This window comes from Lepisosteus platostomus, chromosome 3, assembly GCF_059453375.1.
Source record: "Lepisosteus platostomus isolate fLepPlt1 chromosome 3, fLepPlt1.hap1, whole genome shotgun sequence".
In the NCBI taxonomy this organism is placed as follows: Eukaryota; Metazoa; Chordata; class Actinopteri; order Semionotiformes; family Lepisosteidae; genus Lepisosteus; species Lepisosteus platostomus.
In genome coordinates, this window is record NC_142613.1 from 55938156 (window position 1) to 55959519 (window position 21364).

Genomic DNA, 21364 nt, shown 5'->3' on the forward strand with positions numbered 1-21364 from the left:
GTCAGAAACATTTAATGTAATGCTTTAAAGCACCTTCAGTGTATCTGCACTGAATCTGCTTGACATTTCCAGTATTTCTTGTTGGGTCAACTGCAGCTGGAATTCTGCGTGAAATAAGCATGATTTGTGGCATATTGGGGTCAGCATCACAATTTCCACTAAAGTTTGGCTAAAAGTATCACTTTATTTGGATTCCAATACAAAAACAGAAAGAGTTTAGCATGTAAAAAGTGTATTTGAAAATTATGGCATTATTGACCATTTTTGAGCGACAGCCGCGCGGCTTAGCAAAAATGGCAAATGTGGGCCAAAAGTTGTCATCAAGGAAACAACAAAACAACACTTTTCCTGCATTTCAACTGCCTCCAAAAGCACAGCAACGGCATCAGAAAATGTCTACTTCTCATTCAAGCCCTAACCCTAACCCTAGCTCGGGCACTTGTATTAAACCAATCCAAAACCTTGCCTTCACATGCTGTGTTCAAAAAGTTACCCAAATGACTCCAAACTCGTCAGAAACATTTAATGTAATGCTTTAAAGCACCTTCAGTGTATCTGCACTGAATCTGCTTGACATTTCCAGTATTTCTTGTTGGGTCAACTGCAGCTGGAATTCTGCGTGAAATAAGCATGATTTGTGGCATGTTGGGGTCAGCATCACAATTTCCACTAAAGTTTGGCTAAAAGTATCACTTTATTTGGATTCCAATACAAAAACCGAAAGAGTTTAGCATGAAAAAAGTGTTTTTGAAAATTTTGTCATTTTTGACCATTTTTGAGCGACAGCCGCGCGGCTTAGCAAAGATGGCAAATGTGGGCCAAAAGTTGTCGTCAAGGAAACAACAAAACAACACTTTTCCTGCATTTCAACTGCCTCCAAAAGCACAGCAACGGCATCAGAAAATGTCTACTTCTCATTCAAGCCCTAACCCTAACCCTAGCTCGGGCACTTGTATTAAACCAATCCAAAACCTTGCCTTCACATGCTGTGTTCACAAAGTTGCCCAAATGACTCCAAACTCGTCAGAAACATTTAATGTAATGCTTTAAAGCACCTTCAGTGTATCTGCACTGAATCTGCTTGACATTTCCAGTATTTCTTGTTGGGTCAACTGCAGCTGGAATTCTGCGTGAAATAAGCATGATTTGTGGCATATTGGGGTCAGCATCACAATTTCCACTAAAGTTTGGCTAAAAGTATCACTTTATTTGGATTCCAATACAAAAACAGAAAGAGTTTAGCATGTAAAAAGTGTATTTGAAAATTATGGCATTATTGACCATTTTTGAGCGACAGCCGCGCGGCTTAGCAAAAATGGCAAATGTGGGCCAAAAGTTGTCATCAAGGAAACAACAAAACAACACTTTTCCTGCATTTCAACTGCCTCCAAAAGCACAGCAACGGCATCAGAAAATGTCTACTTCTCATTCAAGCCCTAACCCTAACCCTAGCTCGGGCACTTGTATTAAACCAATCCAAAACCTTGCCTTCACATGCTGTGTTCAAAAAGTTACCCAAATGACTCCAAACTCGTCAGAAACATTTAATGTAATGCTTTAAAGCACCTTCAGTGTATCTGCACTGAATCTGCTTGACATTTCCAGTATTTCTTGTTGGGTCAACTGCAGCTGGAATTCTGCGTGAAATAAGCATGATTTGTGGCATGTTGGGGTCAGCATCACAATTTCCACTAAAGTTTGGCTAAAAGTATCACTTTATTTGGATTCCAATACAAAAACCGAAAGAGTTTAGCATGAAAAAAGTGTTTTTGAAAATTTTGTCATTTTTGACCATTTTTGAGCGACAGCCGCGCGGCTTAGCAAAAATGGCAAATGTGGGCCATAAAGTTGTCGTCAAGGAAACAACAAAACAACACTTTTCCTGCATTTCAACTGCCTCCAAAAGCACAGCAACGGCATCAGAAAATGTCTACTTCTCATTCAAGCCCTAACCCTAACCCTAGCTCGGGCACTTGTATTAAACCAATCCAAAACCTTGCCTTCACATGCTGTGTTCAAAAAGTTGCCCAAATGACTCCAAACTCGTCAGAAACATTTAATGTAATGCTTTAAAGCACCTTCAGTGTATCTGCACTGAATCTGCTTGACATTTCCAGTATTTCTTGTTGGGTCAACTGCAGCTGGAATTCTGCGTGAAATAAGCATGATTTGTGGCATATTGGGGTCAGCATCACAATTTCCACTAAAGTTTGGCTAAAAGTATCACTTTATTTGGATTCCAATACAAAAACAGAAAAAGTTTAGCATGTAAAAAGTGTATTTGAAAATTTTGGCATTTTTGACCATTTTTGAGCGACAGCCGCGCGGCTTAGCAAAAATGGCAAATGTGGGCCAAAAGTTGTCGTCAAGGAAACAACAAAACAACAATTTTCCTGCATTTCAACTGCCTCCAAAAGCACAGCAACGGCATCAGAAAATGTCTACTTCTCATTCAAGCCCTAACCCTAACCCTAGCTCGGGCACTTGTATTAAACCAATCCAAAACCTTGCCTTCACATGCTGTGTTCAAAAAGTTACCCAAATGACTCCAAACTCGTCAGAAACATTTAATGTAATGCTTTAAAGCACCTTCAGTGTATCTGCACTGAATCTGCTTGACATTTCCAGTATTTCTTGTTGGGTCAACTGCAGCTGGAATTCTGCGTGAAATAAGCATGATTTGTGGCATATTGGGGTCAGCATCACAATTTCCACTAAAGTTTGGCTAAAAGTATCACTTTATTTGGATTCCAATACAAAAACAGAAAGAGTTTAGCATGTAAAAAGTGTATTTGAAAATTTTGGCATTTTTGACCATTTTAGAGCGAGAGCCGCGCGGCTTAGCAAAAATGGCAAATGTGGGCCAAAAGTTGTCGTCAAGGAAACAACAAAACAACACTTTTCCTGCATTTCAACTGCCTCCAAAAGCACAGCAACGGCATCAGAAAATGTCTACTTCTCATTCAAGCCCTAACCCTAACCCTAGCTCGGGCACTTGTATTAAACCAATCCAAAACCTTGCCTTCACATGCTGTGTTCAAAAAGTTACCCAAATGACTCCAAACTCGTCAGAAACATTTAATGTAATGCTTTAAAGCACCTTCAGTGTATCTGCACTGAATCTGCTTGACATTTCCAGTATTTCTTGTTGGGTCAACTGCAGCTGGAATTCTGCGTGAAATAAGCATGATTTGTGGCATGTTGGGGTCAGCATCACAATTTCCACTAAAGTTTGGCTAAAAGTATCACTTTATTTGGATTCCAATACAAAAACCGAAAGAGTTTAGCATGTAAAAAGTGTTTTTGAAAATTTTGTCATTTTTGACCATTTTTGAGCGATAGCCGCGCGGCTTAGCAAAAATGGCAAATGTGGGCCAAAAGTTGTCATCAAGGAAACAACAAAACAACACTTTTCCTGCATTTCAACTGCCTCCAAAAGCACAGCAACGGCATCAGAAAATGTCTACTTCTCATTCAAGCCCTAACCCTAACCCTAGCTCGGGCACTTGTATTAAACCAATCCAAAACCTTGCCTTCACATGCTGTGTTCAAAAAGTTACCCAAATAACTCCAAACTCGTCAGAAACATTTAATGTAATGCTTTAAAGCATCTTCAGTGTATCTGCACTGAATCTGCTTGACATTTCCAGTATTTCTTGTTGGGTCAACTGCAGCTGGAATTCTGCGTGAAATAAGCATGATTTGTGGCATACTGGGGTCAGCATCACAATTTCCACTAAAGTTTGGCTAAAAGTATCACTTTATTTCAATTACAATACAAAAACAGAAAGAGTTTAGCATGTAAAAAGTGTATTTGAAAATTATGGCATTATTGACCATTTTTGAGCGACAGCCGCGCGGCTTAGCAAAAATGACAAATGTGGGCCAAAAGTTGTCATCAAGGAAACAACAAAACAACACTTTTCCTGCATTTCAACTGCCTCCAAAAGCACAGCAACGGCATCAGAAAATGTCTACTTCTCATTCAAGCCCTAACCCTAACCCTAGCTCGGGCACTTGTATTAAACCAATCCAAAACCTTGCCTTCACATGCTGTGTTCAAAAAGTTACCCAAATGACTCCAAACTCGTCAGAAACATTTAATGTAATGCTTTAAAGCACCTTCAGTGTATCTGCACTGAATCTGCTTGACATTTCCAGTATTTCTTGTTGGGTCAACTGCAGCTGGAATTCTGTGTGAAATAAGCATGATTTGTGGCATGTTGGGGTCAGCATCACAATTTCCACTAAAGTTTGGCTAAAAGTATCACTTTATTTGGATTCCAATACAAAAACCGAAAGAGTTTAGCATGAAAAAAGTGTTTTTGAAAATTTTGTCATTTTTGACCATTTTTGAGCGACAGCCGCGCGGCTTAGCAAAGATGGCAAATGTGGGCCAAAAGTTGTCGTCAAGGAAACAACAAAACAACACTTTTCCTGCATTTCAACTGCCTCCAAAAGCACAGCAACGGCATCAGAAAATGTCTACTTCTCATTCAAGCCCTAACCCTAACCCTAGCTCGGGCACTTGTATTAAACCAATCCAAAACCTTGCCTTCACATGCTGTGTTCAAAAAGTTACCCAAATGACTCCAAACTCGTCAGAAACATTTAATGTAATGCTTTAAAGCACCTTCAGTGTATCTGCACTGAATCTGCTTGACATTTCCAGTATTTCTTGTTGGGTCAACTGCAGCTGGAATTCTGCGTGAAATAAGCATGATTTGAGGCATATTGGGGTCAGCATCACAATTTCCACTAAAGTTTGGCTAAAAGTATCACTTTATTTGGATTCCAATACAAAAACAGAAAGAGTTTAGCATGTAAAAAGTGTATTTGAAAATTATGGCATTATTGACCATTTTTGAGCGACAGCCGCGCGGCTTAGCAAAAATGACAAATGTGGGCCAAAAGTTGGCGTCAAGGAAACAACAAAACAACACTTTTCCTGCATTTCAACTGCCTCCAAAAGCACAGCAACGGCATCAGAAAATGTCTACTTCTCATTCAAGCCCTAACCCTAACCCTAGCTTGGGCACTTGTATTAAACCAATCCAAAACCTTGCCTTCACATGCTGTGTTCAAAAAGTTACCCAAATGACTCCAAACTCGTCAGAAACATTTAATGTAATGCTTTAAAGCACCTTCAGTGTATCTGCACTGAATCTGCTTGACATTTCCAGTATTTCTTGTTGGGTCAACTGCAGCTGGAATTCTGCGTGAAATAAGCATGATTTGTGGCATATTGGGGTCAGCATCACAATTTCCACTAAAGTTTGGCTAAAAGTATCACTTTATTTGGATTCCAATACAAAAACAGAAAGAGTTTAGCATGTAAAAAGTGTATTTGAAAATTATGGCATTATTGACCATTTTTGAGCGACAGCCGCGCGGCTTAGCAAAAATGACAAATGTGGGCCAAAAGTTGTCGTCAAGGAAACAACAAAACAACACTTTTCCTGCATTTCAACTGCCTCCAAAAGCACAGCAACGGCATCAGAAAATGTCTACTTCTCATTCAAGCCCTAACCCTAACCCTAGCTTGGGCACTTGTATTAAACCAATCCAAAACCTTGCCTTCACATGCTGTGTTCAAAAAGTTACCCAAATGACTCCAAACTCGTCAGAAACATTTAATGTAATGCTTTAAAGCACCTTCAGTGTATCTGCACTGAATCTGCTTGACATTTCCAGTATTTCTTGTTGGGTCAACTGCAGCTGGAATTCTGCGTGAAATAAGCATGATTTGTGGCATGTTGGGGTCAGCATCACAATTTCCACTAAAGTTTGGCTAAAAGTATCACTTTATTTGGATTCCAATACAAAAACCGAAAGAGTTTAGCATGAAAAAAGTGTTTTTGAAAATTTTGTCATTTTTGACCATTTTTGAGCGACAGCCGCGCGGCTTAGCAAAAATGGCAAATTTGGGCCAAAAGTTGTCGTCAAGGAAACAACAAAACAACACTTTTCCTGCATTTCAACTGCCTCCAAAAGCACAGCAACGGCATCAGAAAATGTCTACTTCTCATTCAAGCCCTAACCCTAACCCTAGCTCGGGCACTTGTATTAAACCAATCCAAAACCTTGCCTTCACATGCTGTGTTCAAAAAGTTGCCCAAATGACTCCAAACTCGTCAGAAACATTTAATGTAATGCTTTAAAGCACCTTCAGTGTATCTGCACTGAATCTGCTTGACATTTCCAGTATTTCTTGTTGGGTCAACTGCAGCTGGAATTCTGCGTGAAATAAGCATGATTTGTGGCATATTGGGGTCAGCATCACAATTTCCACTAAAGTTTGGCTAAAAGTATCACTTTATTTGGATTCCAATACAAAAACCGAAAGAGTTTAGCATGTAAAAAGTGCATTTGAAAATTTTGGCATTTTTGACCATTTTTGAGCGACAGCCGCGCGGCTTAGCAAAAATGGCAAATGTGGGCCAAAAGTTGTCGTCAAGGAAACAACAAAACAACACTTTTCCTGCATTTCAACTGCCTCCAAAAGCACAGCAACGGCATCAGAAAATGTCTACTTCTCATTCAAGCCCTAACCCTAACCCTAGCTCGGGCACTTGTATTAAACCAATCCAAAACCTTGCCTTCACATGCTGTGTTCAAAAAGTTACCCAAATGACTCCAAACTCGTCAGAAACATTTAATGTAATGCTTTAAAGCACCTTCAGTGTATCTGCACTGAATCTGCTTGACATTTCCAGTATTTCTTGTTGGGTCAACTGCAGCTGGAATTCTGCGTGAAATAAGCATGATTTGTGGCATATTGGGGTCAGCATCACAATTTCCACTAAAGTTTGGCTAAAAGTATCACTTTATTTGGATTCCAATACAAAAACAGAAAGAGTTTAGCATGTAAAAAGTGTATTTGAAAATTATGGCATTATTGACCATTTTTGAGCGACAGCCGCGCGGCTTAGCAAAAATGACAAATGTGGGCCAAAAGTTGTCGTCAAGGAAACAACAAAACAACACTTTTCCTGCATTTCAACTGCCTCCAAAAGCACAGCAAAGGCGTCAGAAAATGTCTACTTCTCATTCAAGCCCTAACCCTAACCCTAGCTCGGGCACTTGTATTAAACCAATCCAAAACCTTGCCTTCACATGCTGTGTTCAAAAAGTTACCCAAATGACTCCAAACTCGTCAGAAACATTTAATGTAATGCTTTAAAGCACCTTCAGTGTATCTGCACTGAATCTGCTTGACGTTTCCAGTATTTCTTGTTGGGTCAACTGCAGCTGGAATTCTGTGTGAAATAAGCATGATTTGTGGCATATTGGGGTCAGCATCACAATTTCCACTAAAGTTTGGCTAAAGGTATCACTTTATTTGGATTCCAATACAAAAACTGAAAGAGTTTAGCATGTAAAAAGTGTTTTTGAAAATTTTGTCATTTTTGACCATTTTTGAGCGATAGCCGCGCGGCTTAGCAAAAATGGCAAATGTGGGCCAAAAGTTGTCATCAAGGAAACAACAAAACAACACTTTTCCTGCATTTCAACTGCCTCCAAAAGCACAGCAACGGCATCAGAAAATGTCTACTTCTCATTCAAGCCCTAACCCTAACCCTAGCTCGGGCAATTGTATTAAACCAATCCAAAACCTTGCCTTCACATGCTGTGTTCAAAAAGTTACCCAAATGACTCCAAACTCGTCAGAAACATTTAATGTAATGCTTTAAAGCACCTTCAGTTTATCTGCACTGAATCTGCTTGACATTTCCAGTATTTCTTGTTGGGTCAACTGCAGCTGGAATTCTGCGTGAAATAAGCATGATTTGTGGCATGTTGGGGTCAGCATCACAATTTCCACTAAAGTTTGGCTAAAAGTATCACTTTATTTGGATTCCAATACAAAAACCGAAAGAGTTTAACATGTAAAAAGTGTTTTTGAAAATTTTGTCATTTTTGACCATTTTTGAGCGATAGCCGCGCGGCTTAGAAAAAATGGCAAATGTGGGCCAAAAGTTGTCATCAAGGAAACAACAAAACAACACTTTTCCTGCATTTCAACTGCCTCCAAAAGCACAGCAACGGCATCAGAAAATGTCTACTTCTCATTCAAGCCCTAACCCTAACCCTAGCTCGGGCACTTGTATTAAACCAATCCAAAACCTTGCCTTCACATGCTGTGTTCAAAAAGTTACCCAAATAACTCCAAACTCGTCAGAAACATTTAATGTAATGCTTTAAAGCACCTTCAGTGTATCTGCACTGAATCTGCTTGACATTTCCAGTATTTCTTGTTGGGTCAACTGCAGCTGGAATTCTGCGTGAAATAAGCATGATTTGTGGCATATTGGGGTCAGCATCACAATTTCCACTAAAGTTTGGCTAAAAGTATCACTTTATTTCGATTACAATACAAAAACAGAAAGAGTTTAGCATGTAAAAAGTGTATTTGAAAATTATGGCATTATTGACCATTTTTGAGCGACAGCCGCGCGGCTTAGCAAAAATGACAAATGTGGGCCAAAAGTTGTCGTCAAGGAAACAACAAAACAACACTTTTCCTGCATTTCAACTGCCTCCAAAAGCACAGCAAAGGCGTCAGAAAATGTCTACTTCTCATTCAAGCCCTAACCCTAACCCTAGCTCGGGCACTTGTATTAAACCAATCCAAAACCTTACCTTCACATGCTGTGTTCAAAAAGTTACCCAAATGACTCCAAACTCGTCAGAAACATTTAATGTAATGCTTTAAAGCACCTTCAGTGTATCTGCACTGAATCTGCTTGACATTTCCAGTATTTCTTGTTGGGTCAACTGCAGCTGGAATTCTGCGTGAAATAAGCATGATTTGTGGCATATTGGGGTCAGCATCACAATTTCCACTAAAGTTTGGCTAAAAGTATCACTTTATTTGGATTCCAATACAAAAACAGAAAGAGTTTAGCATGTAAAAAGTGTATTTGAAAATTATGGCATTATTGACCATTTTTGAGCGACAGCCGCGCGGCTTAGCAAAAATGACAAATGTGGGCCAAAAGTTGTCGTCAAGGAAACAACAAAACAACACTTTTCCTGCATTTCAACTGCCTCCAAAAGCACAGCAAAGGCGTCAGAAAATGTCTACTTCTCATTCAAGCCCTAACCCTAACCCTAGCTCGGGCACTTGTATTAAACCAATCCAAAACCTTGCCTTCACATGCTGTGTTCAAAAAGTTACCCAAATGACTCCAAACTCGTCAGAAACATTTAATGTAATGCTTTAAAGCACCTTCAGTGTATCTGCACTGAATCTGCTTGATGTTTCCAGTATTTCTTGTTGGGTCAACTGCAGCTGGAATTCTGTGTGAAATAAGCATGATTTGTGGCATATTGGGGTCAGCATCACAATTTCCACTAAAGTTTGGCTAAAGGTATCACTTTATTTGGATTCCAATACAAAAACTGAAAGAGTTTAGCATGTAAAAAGTGTTTTTGAAAATTTTGTCATTTTTGACCATTTTTGAGCGATAGCCGCGCGGCTTAGCAAAAATGGCAAATGTGGGCCAAAAGTTGTCATCAAGGAAACAACAAAACAACACTTTTCCTGCATTTCAACTGCCTCCAAAAGCACAGCAACGGCATCAGAAAATGTCTACTTCTCATTCAAGCCCTAACCCTAACCCTAGCTTGGGCACTTGTATTAAACCAATCCAAAACCTTGCCTTCACATGCTGTGTTCAAAAAGTTACCCAAATGACTCCAAACTCGTCAGAAACATTTAATGTAATGCTTTAAAGCACCTTCAGTGTATCTGCACTGAATCTGCTTGACATTTCCAGTATTTCTTGTTGGGTCAACTGCAGCTGGAATTCTGCGTGAAATAAGCATGATTTGTGGCATGTTGGGGTCAGCATCACAATTTCCACTAAAGTTTGGCTAAAAGTATCACTTTATTTGGATTCCAATACAAAAACCGAAAGAGTTTAGCATGAAAAAAGTGTTTTTGAAAATTTTGTCATTTTTGACCATTTTTGAGCGACAGCCGCGCGGCTTAGCAAAAATGGCAAATTTGGGCCAAAAGTTGTCGTCAAGGAAACAACAAAACAACACTTTTCCTGCATTTCAACTGCCTCCAAAAGCACAGCAACGGCATCAGAAAATGTCTACTTCTCATTCAAGCCCTAACCCTAACCCTAGCTCGGGCACTTGTATTAAACCAATCCAAAACCTTGCCTTCACATGCTGTGTTCAAAAAGTTGCCCAAATGACTCCAAACTCGTCAGAAACATTTAATGTAATGCTTTAAAGCACCTTCAGTGTATCTGCACTGAATCTGCTTGACATTTCCAGTATTTCTTGTTGGGTCAACTGCAGCTGGAATTCTGCGTGAAATAAGCATGATTTGTGGCATATTGGGGTCAGCATCACAATTTCCACTAAAGTTTGGCTAAAAGTATCACTTTATTTGGATTCCAATACAAAAACCGAAAGAGTTTAGCATGTAAAAAGTGCATTTGAAAATTTTGGCATTTTTGACCATTTTTGAGCGACAGCCGCGCGGCTTAGCAAAAATGGCAAATGTGGGCCAAAAGTTGTCGTCAAGGAAACAACAAAACAACACTTTTCCTGCATTTCAACTGCCTCCAAAAGCACAGCAACGGCATCAGAAAATGTCTACTTCTCATTCAAGCCCTAACCCTAACCCTAGCTCGGGCACTTGTATTAAACCAATCCAAAACCTTGCCTTCACATGCTGTGTTCAAAAAGTTACCCAAATGACTCCAAACTCGTCAGAAACATTTAATGTAATGCTTTAAAGCACCTTCAGTGTATCTGCACTGAATCTGCTTGACATTTCCAGTATTTCTTGTTGGGTCAACTGCAGCTGGAATTCTGCGTGAAATAAGCATGATTTGTGGCATATTGGGGTCAGCATCACAATTTCCACTAAAGTTTGGCTAAAAGTATCACTTTATTTGGATTCCAATACAAAAACAGAAAGAGTTTAGCATGTAAAAAGTGTATTTGAAAATTATGGCATTATTGACCATTTTTGAGCGACAGCCGCGCGGCTTAGCAAAAATGACAAATGTGGGCCAAAAGTTGTCGTCAAGGAAACAACAAAACAACACTTTTCCTGCATTTCAACTGCCTCCAAAAGCACAGCAAAGGCGTCAGAAAATGTCTACTTCTCATTCAAGCCCTAACCCTAACCCTAGCTCGGGCACTTGTATTAAACCAATCCAAAACCTTGCCTTCACATGCTGTGTTCAAAAAGTTACCCAAATGACTCCAAACTCGTCAGAAACATTTAATGTAATGCTTTAAAGCACCTTCAGTGTATCTGCACTGAATCTGCTTGACGTTTCCAGTATTTCTTGTTGGGTCAACTGCAGCTGGAATTCTGTGTGAAATAAGCATGATTTGTGGCATATTGGGGTCAGCATCACAATTTCCACTAAAGTTTGGCTAAAGGTATCACTTTATTTGGATTCCAATACAAAAACTGAAAGAGTTTAGCATGTAAAAAGTGTTTTTGAAAATTTTGTCATTTTTGACCATTTTTGAGCGATAGCCGCGCGGCTTAGCAAAAATGGCAAATGTGGGCCAAAAGTTGTCATCAAGGAAACAACAAAACAACACTTTTCCTGCATTTCAACTGCCTCCAAAAGCACAGCAACGGCATCAGAAAATGTCTACTTCTCATTCAAGCCCTAACCCTAACCCTAGCTCGGGCAATTGTATTAAACCAATCCAAAACCTTGCCTTCACATGCTGTGTTCAAAAAGTTACCCAAATGACTCCAAACTCGTCAGAAACATTTAATGTAATGCTTTAAAGCACCTTCAGTTTATCTGCACTGAATCTGCTTGACATTTCCAGTATTTCTTGTTGGGTCAACTGCAGCTGGAATTCTGCGTGAAATAAGCATGATTTGTGGCATGTTGGGGTCAGCATCACAATTTCCACTAAAGTTTGGCTAAAAGTATCACTTTATTTGGATTCCAATACAAAAACCGAAAGAGTTTAACATGTAAAAAGTGTTTTTGAAAATTTTGTCATTTTTGACCATTTTTGAGCGATAGCCGCGCGGCTTAGAAAAAATGGCAAATGTGGGCCAAAAGTTGTCATCAAGGAAACAACAAAACAACACTTTTCCTGCATTTCAACTGCCTCCAAAAGCACAGCAACGGCATCAGAAAATGTCTACTTCTCATTCAAGCCCTAACCCTAACCCTAGCTCGGGCACTTGTATTAAACCAATCCAAAACCTTGCCTTCACATGCTGTGTTCAAAAAGTTACCCAAATAACTCCAAACTCGTCAGAAACATTTAATGTAATGCTTTAAAGCACCTTCAGTGTATCTGCACTGAATCTGCTTGACATTTCCAGTATTTCTTGTTGGGTCAACTGCAGCTGGAATTCTGCGTGAAATAAGCATGATTTGTGGCATATTGGGGTCAGCATCACAATTTCCACTAAAGTTTGGCTAAAAGTATCACTTTATTTCGATTACAATACAAAAACAGAAAGAGTTTAGCATGTAAAAAGTGTATTTGAAAATTATGGCATTATTGACCATTTTTGAGCGACAGCCGCGCGGCTTAGCAAAAATGACAAATGTGGGCCAAAAGTTGTCGTCAAGGAAACAACAAAACAACACTTTTCCTGCATTTCAACTGCCTCCAAAAGCACAGCAAAGGCGTCAGAAAATGTCTACTTCTCATTCAAGCCCTAACCCTAACCCTAGCTCGGGCACTTGTATTAAACCAATCCAAAACCTTACCTTCACATGCTGTGTTCAAAAAGTTACCCAAATGACTCCAAACTCGTCAGAAACATTTAATGTAATGCTTTAAAGCACCTTCAGTGTATCTGCACTGAATCTGCTTGACATTTCCAGTATTTCTTGTTGGGTCAACTGCAGCTGGAATTCTGCGTGAAATAAGCATGATTTGTGGCATATTGGGGTCAGCATCACAATTTCCACTAAAGTTTGGCTAAAAGTATCACTTTATTTGGATTCCAATACAAAAACAGAAAGAGTTTAGCATGTAAAAAGTGTATTTGAAAATTATGGCATTATTGACCATTTTTGAGCGACAGCCGCGCGGCTTAGCAAAAATGACAAATGTGGGCCAAAAGTTGTCGTCAAGGAAACAACAAAACAACACTTTTCCTGCATTTCAACTGCCTCCAAAAGCACAGCAAAGGCGTCAGAAAATGTCTACTTCTCATTCAAGCCCTAACCCTAACCCTAGCTCGGGCACTTGTATTAAACCAATCCAAAACCTTGCCTTCACATGCTGTGTTCAAAAAGTTACCCAAATGACTCCAAACTCGTCAGAAACATTTAATGTAATGCTTTAAAGCACCTTCAGTGTATCTGCACTGAATCTGCTTGATGTTTCCAGTATTTCTTGTTGGGTCAACTGCAGCTGGAATTCTGTGTGAAATAAGCATGATTTGTGGCATATTGGGGTCAGCATCACAATTTCCACTAAAGTTTGGCTAAAGGTATCACTTTATTTGGATTCCAATACAAAAACTGAAAGAGTTTAGCATGTAAAAAGTGTTTTTGAAAATTTTGTCATTTTTGACCATTTTTGAGCGATAGCCGCGCGGCTTAGCAAAAATGGCAAATGTGGGCCAAAAGTTGTCATCAAGGAAACAACAAAACAACACTTTTCCTGCATTTCAACTGCCTCCAAAAGCACAGCAACGGCATCAGAAAATGTCTACTTCTCATTCAAGCCCTAACCCTAACCCTAGCTTGGGCACTTGTATTAAACCAATCCAAAACCTTGCCTTCACATGCTGTGTTCAAAAAGTTACCCAAATGACTCCAAACTCGTCAGAAACATTTAATGTAATGCTTTAAAGCACCTTCAGTGTATCTGCACTGAATCTGCTTGACATTTCCAGTATTTCTTGTTGGGTCAACTGCAGCTGGAATTCTGCGTGAAATAAGCATGATTTGTGGCATGTTGGGGTCAGCATCACAATTTCCACTAAAGTTTGGCTAAAAGTATCACTTTATTTGGATTCCAATACAAAAACCGAAAGAGTTTAGCATGAAAAAAGTGTTTTTGAAAATTTTGTCATTTTTGACCATTTTTGAGCGACAGCCGCGCGGCTTAGCAAAAATGGCAAATTTGGGCCAAAAGTTGTCGTCAAGGAAACAACAAAACAACACTTTTCCTGCATTTCAACTGCCTCCAAAAGCACAGCAACGGCATCAGAAAATGTCTACTTCTCATTCAAGCCCTAACCCTAACCCTAGCTCGGGCACTTGTATTAAACCAATCCAAAACCTTGCCTTCACATGCTGTGTTCAAAAAGTTGCCCAAATGACTCCAAACTCGTCAGAAACATTTAATGTAATGCTTTAAAGCACCTTCAGTGTATCTGCACTGAATCTGCTTAACATTTCCAGTATTTCTTGTTGGGTCAACTGCAGCTGGAATTCTGCGTGAAATAAGCATGATTTGTGGCATGTTGGGGTCAGCATCACAATTTCCACTAAAGTTTGGCTAAAAGTATCACTTTATTTTGGATTCCAATACAAAAACCGAAAGAGTTTAGCATGTAAAAAGTGCATTTGAAAATTTTGGCATTTTTGACCATTTTTGAGCGACAGCCGGGCGGCTTAGCAAAAATGGCAAATGTGGGCCAAAAGTTGTCGTCAAGGAAACAACAAAACAACACTTTTCCTGCATTTCAACTGCCTCCAAAAGCACAGCAACGGCATCAGAAAATGTCTACTTCTCATTCAAGCCCTAACCCTAACCCTAGCTCGGGCACTTGTATTAAACCAATCCAAAACCTTGCCTTCACATGCTGTGTTCAAAAAGTTACCCAAATGACTCCAAACTCGTCAGAAACATTTAATGTAATGCTTTAAAGCACCTTCAGTGTATCTGCACTGAATCTGCTTGACATTTCCAGTATTTCTTGTTGGGTCAACTGCAGCTGGAATTCTGCGTGAAATAAGCATGATTTGTGGCATATTGGGGTCAGCATCACAATTTCCACTAAAGTTTGGCTAAAAGTATCACTTTATTTGGATTCCAATACAAAAACAGAAAGAGTTTAGCATGTAAAAAGTGTATTTGAAAATTATGGCATTATTGACCATTTTTGAGCGACAGCCGCGCGGCTTAGCAAAAATGACAAATGTGGGCCAAAAGTTGTCGTCAAGGAAACAACAAAACAACACTTTTCCTGCATTTCAACTGCCTCCAAAAGCACAGCAAAGGCGTCAGAAAATGTCTACTTCTCATTCAAGCCCTAACCCTAACCCTAGCTCGGGCACTTGTATTAAACCAATCCAAAACCTTGCCTTCACATGCTGTGTTCAAAAAGTTACCCAAATGACTCCAAACTCGTCAGAAACATTTAATGTAATGCTTTAAAGCACCTTCAGTGTATCTGCACTGAATCTGCTTGACGTTTCCAGTATTTCTTGTTGGGTCAACTGCAGCTGGAATTCTGTGTGAAATAAGCATGATTTGTGGCATATTGGGGTCAGCATCACAATTTCCACTAAAGTTTGGCTAAAGGTATCACTTTATTTGGATTCCAATACAAAAACTGAAAGAGTTTAGCATGTAAAAAGTGTTTTTGAAAATTTTGTCATTTTTGACCATTTTTGAGCGATAGCCGCGCGGCTTAGCAAAAATGGCAAATGTGGGCCAAAAGTTGTCATCAAGGAAACAACAAAACAACACTTTTCCTGCATTTCAACTGCCTCCAAAAGCACAGCAACGGCATCAGAAAATGTCTACTTCTCATTCAAGCCCTAACCCTAACCCTAGCTTGGGCACTTGTATTAAACCAATCCAAAACCTTGCCTTCACATGCTGTGTTCAAAAAGTTACCCAAATGACTCCAAACTCGTCAGAAACATTTAATGTAATGCTTTAAAGCACCTTCAGTGTATCTGCACTGAATCTGCTTGACATTTCCAGTATTTCTTGTTGGGTCAACTGCAGCTGGAATTCTGCGTGAAATAAGCATGATTTGTGGCATGTTGGGGTCAGCATCACAATTTCCACTAAAGTTTGGCTAAAAGTATCACTTTATTTGGATTCCAATACAAAAACCGAAAGAGTTTAGCATGAAAAAATTTTTTTTGAAAATTTTGTCATTTTTGACCATTTTTGAGCGACAGCCGCGCGGCTTAGCAAAAATGGCAAATTTGTGCCAAAAGTTGTCGTCAAGGAAACAACAAAACAACACTTTTCCTGCATTTCAACTGCCTCCAAAAGCACAGCAACTGCATCAGAAAATGTCTACTTCTCATTCAAGCCCTAACCCTAACCCTAGCTCGGGCACTTGTATTAAACCAATCCAAAACCTTGCCTTCACATGCTGTGTTCAAAAAGTTGCCCAAATGACTCCAAACTCGTCAGAAACATTTAATGTAATGCTTTAAAGCACCTTCAGTGTATCTGCACTGAATCTGCTTGACATTTCCAGTATTTCTTGTTGGGTCAACTGCAGCTGGAATTCTGCGTGAAATAAGCATGATTTGTGGCATGTTGGGGTCAGCATCACAATTTCCACTGAAGTTTGGCTAAAAGTATCACTTCATTTGGATTCTAATACAAAAACCGAAAGAGTTTAGCATGTAAAAAGTGTTTTTAAAAATTTTGTCATTTTTGACCATTTTTGAGCGATAGCCGCGCGGCTTAGCAAAAATGGCAAATGTGGGCCAAAAGTTGTCATCAAGGAAACAACAAAACAACACTTTTCCTGCATTTCAACTGCCTCCAAAAGCACAGCAACGGCATCAGAAAATGTCTACTTCTCATTCAAGCCCTAACCCTAACCCTAGCTCGGGCACTTGTATTAAACCAATCCAAAACCTTGCCTTCACATGCTGTGTTCAAAAAGTTACCCAAATAACTCCAAACTCGTCAGAAACATTTAATGTAATGCTTTAAAGCACCTTCAGTGTATCTGCACTGAATCTGCTTGACATTTCCAGTATTTCTTGTTGGGTCAACTGCAGCTGGAATTCTGCGTGAAATAAGCATGATTTGTGGCATATTGGGGTCAGCATCACAATTTCCACTAAAGTTTGGCTAAAAGTATCACTTTATTTTGGATTCCAATACAAAAACCGAAAGAGTTTAGCATGTAAAAAGTGCATTTGAAAATTTTGGCATTTTTGACCATTTTTGAGCGACAGCCGCGCGGCTTAGCAAAAATGACAAATGTGGGCCAAAAGTTGTCGTCAAGGAAACAACAAAACAACACTTTTCCTGCATTTCAACTGCCTCCAAAAGCACAGCAAAGGCGTCAGAAAATGTCTACTTCTCATTCAAGCCCTAACCCTAACCCTAGCTCGGGCACTTGTATTAAACCAATCCAAAACCTTGCCTTCACATGCTGTGTTCAAAAAGTTACCCAAATGACTCCAAACTCGTCAGAAACATTTAATGTAATGCTTTAAAGCACCTTCAGTGTATCTGCACTGAATCTGCTTGACATTTCCAGTATTTCATGTTGGGTCAACTGCAGCTGGAATTCTGCGTGAAATAAGCATGATTTGTGGCATATTGGGGTCAGCATCACAATTTCCACTAAAGTTTGGCTAAAAGTATCACTTTATTTGGATTCCAATACAAAAACAGAAAGAGTTTAGCATGTAAAAAGTGTATTTGAAAATTATGGCATTATTGACCATTTTTGAGCGACAGCCGCGCGGCTTAGCAAAAATGACAAATGTGGGCCAAAAGTTGTCGTCAAGGAAACAACAAAACAACACTTTTCCTGCATTTCAACTGCCTCCAAAAGCACAGCAAAGGCGTCAGAAAATGTCTACTTCTCATTCAAGCCCTAACCCTAACCCTACAGATGCAGCCATTCAAAATGGGTGAGGTATTTCGCGGCATACCCCGGTGGGCGTGTCACAGTATCACGCAGTATCACGCGGTATCACGTGTGTCACATGTGTCACGTGACTAACTATCCGGCGTCGCCTTGTAAAACCGCTAGGGGGAGCTTAACCTCTCATGTACAGCATTTGAGCCTTTAATTTGGAACTGTGTATTACAGCATGTTAATCATCAGTCATTAAAATGTTGGTATATATTATGAAAGCAAGATTGCTCAGTTGGACAGAAGTACACAACCTACCTTTATCAGAAATATTTATGCATCAAAGCCTTTACTGAAGATATTACTAATAGTATTAATAATGGATGACTTTGGACAAGCTGTATACTCAAAGTATAATTTCTTTAGCACATTTGTACAAGCACTTGGAATCTGTCCAAGCCATACTTTGTCAGGCATTTTGTTTTACTTCAACGGGGCATAAAAACTTCCTTGCTTTTAACAGGGCGTTTCATAATTTCTAGCTACGAAAATGATTTAAAATGCGACACCTATCATTCAACTAGAGCTTAAAATATCACAAGGAAAAATACACACCGGTATTCCATTTCTCCCTAAACATTGTAAGCTTCGAAGTCTTTAACTAACGTGAAACCGGAGTCAACAAGCATACTTTTAGAATTTGATTAAAAGGGAATATAATATGGAATCGCATATCTCAATAATTTAATAACGGTATGATTATATCCGTGTACTGCGGCAGAGCTATGTAGGGCTGTTTCGCCTGCCTGATCATGTGAGCTCCCTTGTAGCCTACTGGTCTAGGTGCGTGACCACCAGCTGGTAGGTTGGGTGTTCGAATCCAGCTGGTACTGGACTTTTCATTTTCATTTTTATTTATTTATTTTTTAATCGCGTAACATAAACATATTACCGTATGCAAACTGTACTGTATACAGTATGTATATGTATATTTAATGTCTTAACTGTGCCCGTTTAATTGAATTTAAAAAACATATTTAACACGAACATTAAGCTGCTTACATCTTCCGCCTGAGAACAGTCACCCGTTGCTACCCAACGCAGAATGGTGATTGGCTGACACCATCTGACACCCCTCTGATTGGAGAAAAAAGACGTGCTGGTGTGCTATACCAGGAAGAGGATTTCTTTCCATTCAAAACGTGTATTTTAAAAGTTTAAGAAGTAAAAACCTTACAGCGTACACAGATTTCTAAACTGATCAGGATCGTTATCTTTGTCTTATGCATAATAATGTTCACCGCTCTGTCCAGCAAATTAATAATAAACTTTATTTTATATAGCGTTTTAAACGAATAAGAAATTAGATTGCTCATAAACCTAATCACTTGCTTTTTCTTTTTATTTAGGCTCAGATTTCAACTATAGATCGTATTATTAATAACCATAATAACAACCAACCAACAAAAACAACCATATAAACATAATGGTGGTGCTGGACCTTCCAGTTTTATTTATTTATTTTTTAATCGCGTAACATAAACATATTACCGTATGCAAACTGTACTGTATACAATCTTAACTGTGCCCGTTTAAGTATTGAATATTCATATCTAATTTTACCACTGAAGGGAAATCTTAACATAAACATACAGTATATGGCTGGTCTCGGTACTTTAAAGAAAAAAATACGCACCAGTATTCCATTTCTCCCTAAACATTGTAAGCTTCGAATGAAACCACTAAATAAAGACATAAATATAGAAATCTTAAGATTTGTTTTATTTAATGTTGGTAGCAGGATGAACTGTCAGAGTGTATATTTTGTCGCAAAGTTGCTACAAGATGTTAACAGTGAAAAAGGTATTTAGAAATGAGTTATTTCAAGATGAAAAAGAAAACATACACGAAACATGGTTTCATTACGACCAGAATCGTTCTTGAGATATTTTTAACTTGATTTACAGTATTTGAGAGGTATGTCTTAACACCGATACTACAGTGCTTAAGTACTGCTCACGTATATGTTTCTAGGTTTATATTATGCATTTCATACGGTCAAATTACTTTTGAGCAACTAATAAGAAGCGCGAAACGGTATGCGTTTTACTTTCGTTTTGTGCTGGGACCCGTGGATTGATTAGAGATATCAAGTACATACAAGTCATTTTTTAAATGTTGTAGTTCGTCTTGAAAAAATGTTACGAGTACATCATCTATCAACAATTACACAGGTTCTGTTTCCATATTGCGGATTTTGGTTAGGTACAGTATTATCAAATCCACTGGCGCTGTGTGTTACTTTACTGAGTCCCAATCTGTGATTGAAACCTGTAAAACCGGTTTAATTCGTCACAGCCAGCACTCTTCAGGTGTGAGGGTCTTCTGCTCAGAATGAAACGCTAAAATGTTTGTGTATATTCTAATGGTAGTGGGGGCAGGGTGTGTGGGAACAGGTTTGTTCTTCACACCTGAAACATTTTCTCTGAAAGGATTTTCTTCGAAGTTTAACCGATCTTGTTACAGCATGTTACAGTTTACTATTATTAACCATATTCATTTTAAGTGCTTAATGTAAAATCTTGTAAAAATATATTTTCATTGTTCAAATATACATTAATATACATTAAGTCTGACTATCATATAATAAGTTAAATACAAAACTAAAGAAAAAATAGGGTTAAATATAATTCAAAATATTTTGCTAACAATGTTAACTGTTTATGAATAATAAAATGTATTAACTAAGGAGTAGGATGGCACAGTTGTTAGTATGTTTTTTGTTTTGTTTCTTTTTCATAAATACAACAGTAGTACCTGATGTCTCAGTGGCTTTCAAAATTAAATTATGCATGCAAACCTGTGAACTAGAAAGATAACTAAGATTTTAATACTAATTAAATGACCGCGGGCACTTCCCACCCCCCCCCCTACATTCTCAAAGTAGAACAGACTAACCTTCTAATGAAAGACGGTCCACCCCCCACGGACAGTAAAAGTGCCCACAGGCACTTAAACTTAATATGGTCAGTAACGGTAAACAGTAACATGGTAAGAAGGAGCACGTACAAACGTTTTCGAAATAACCACATGTAAGACTCTGATCCTAAAAATGTTTAGGGAGAAAGTGGAATACTGGTGTGCTTCCAGAAGAATCAGTATGGCTCAGAGATTAAATAAAACTTCACAGACATTAACGAAGAGCATAACGCGTGTACTGTATACACTGCAAGTACAACCCAACTCTCTGCAGGAGTGCTGGCTGTGACGAATTGAACCGGTTTCACGGGTATTTTCAAAGTAGGAGGCGAGATTTCCAGCGAAAGACACCCCCCCCCCCTCAAAAACCCAGTAAATACAGTACTTACTAGTTAAAGGCTAGGCTCTCGACTACGGCGAAAGGAACCCTTCTTTCATTAGAAGACAATGAACATATTTTAGCCCTGAATGAATTAATAGCAAACATGGTTTACATAAAAGACATTTTTCCAAGAAAGTTTAGCCTTTGTCACTAATGAAACCACTAAATAAAGACATAAATAGAAAAATCTTAAGATTTTTAAAATACATGACTTTGCTAAAATTTATTTG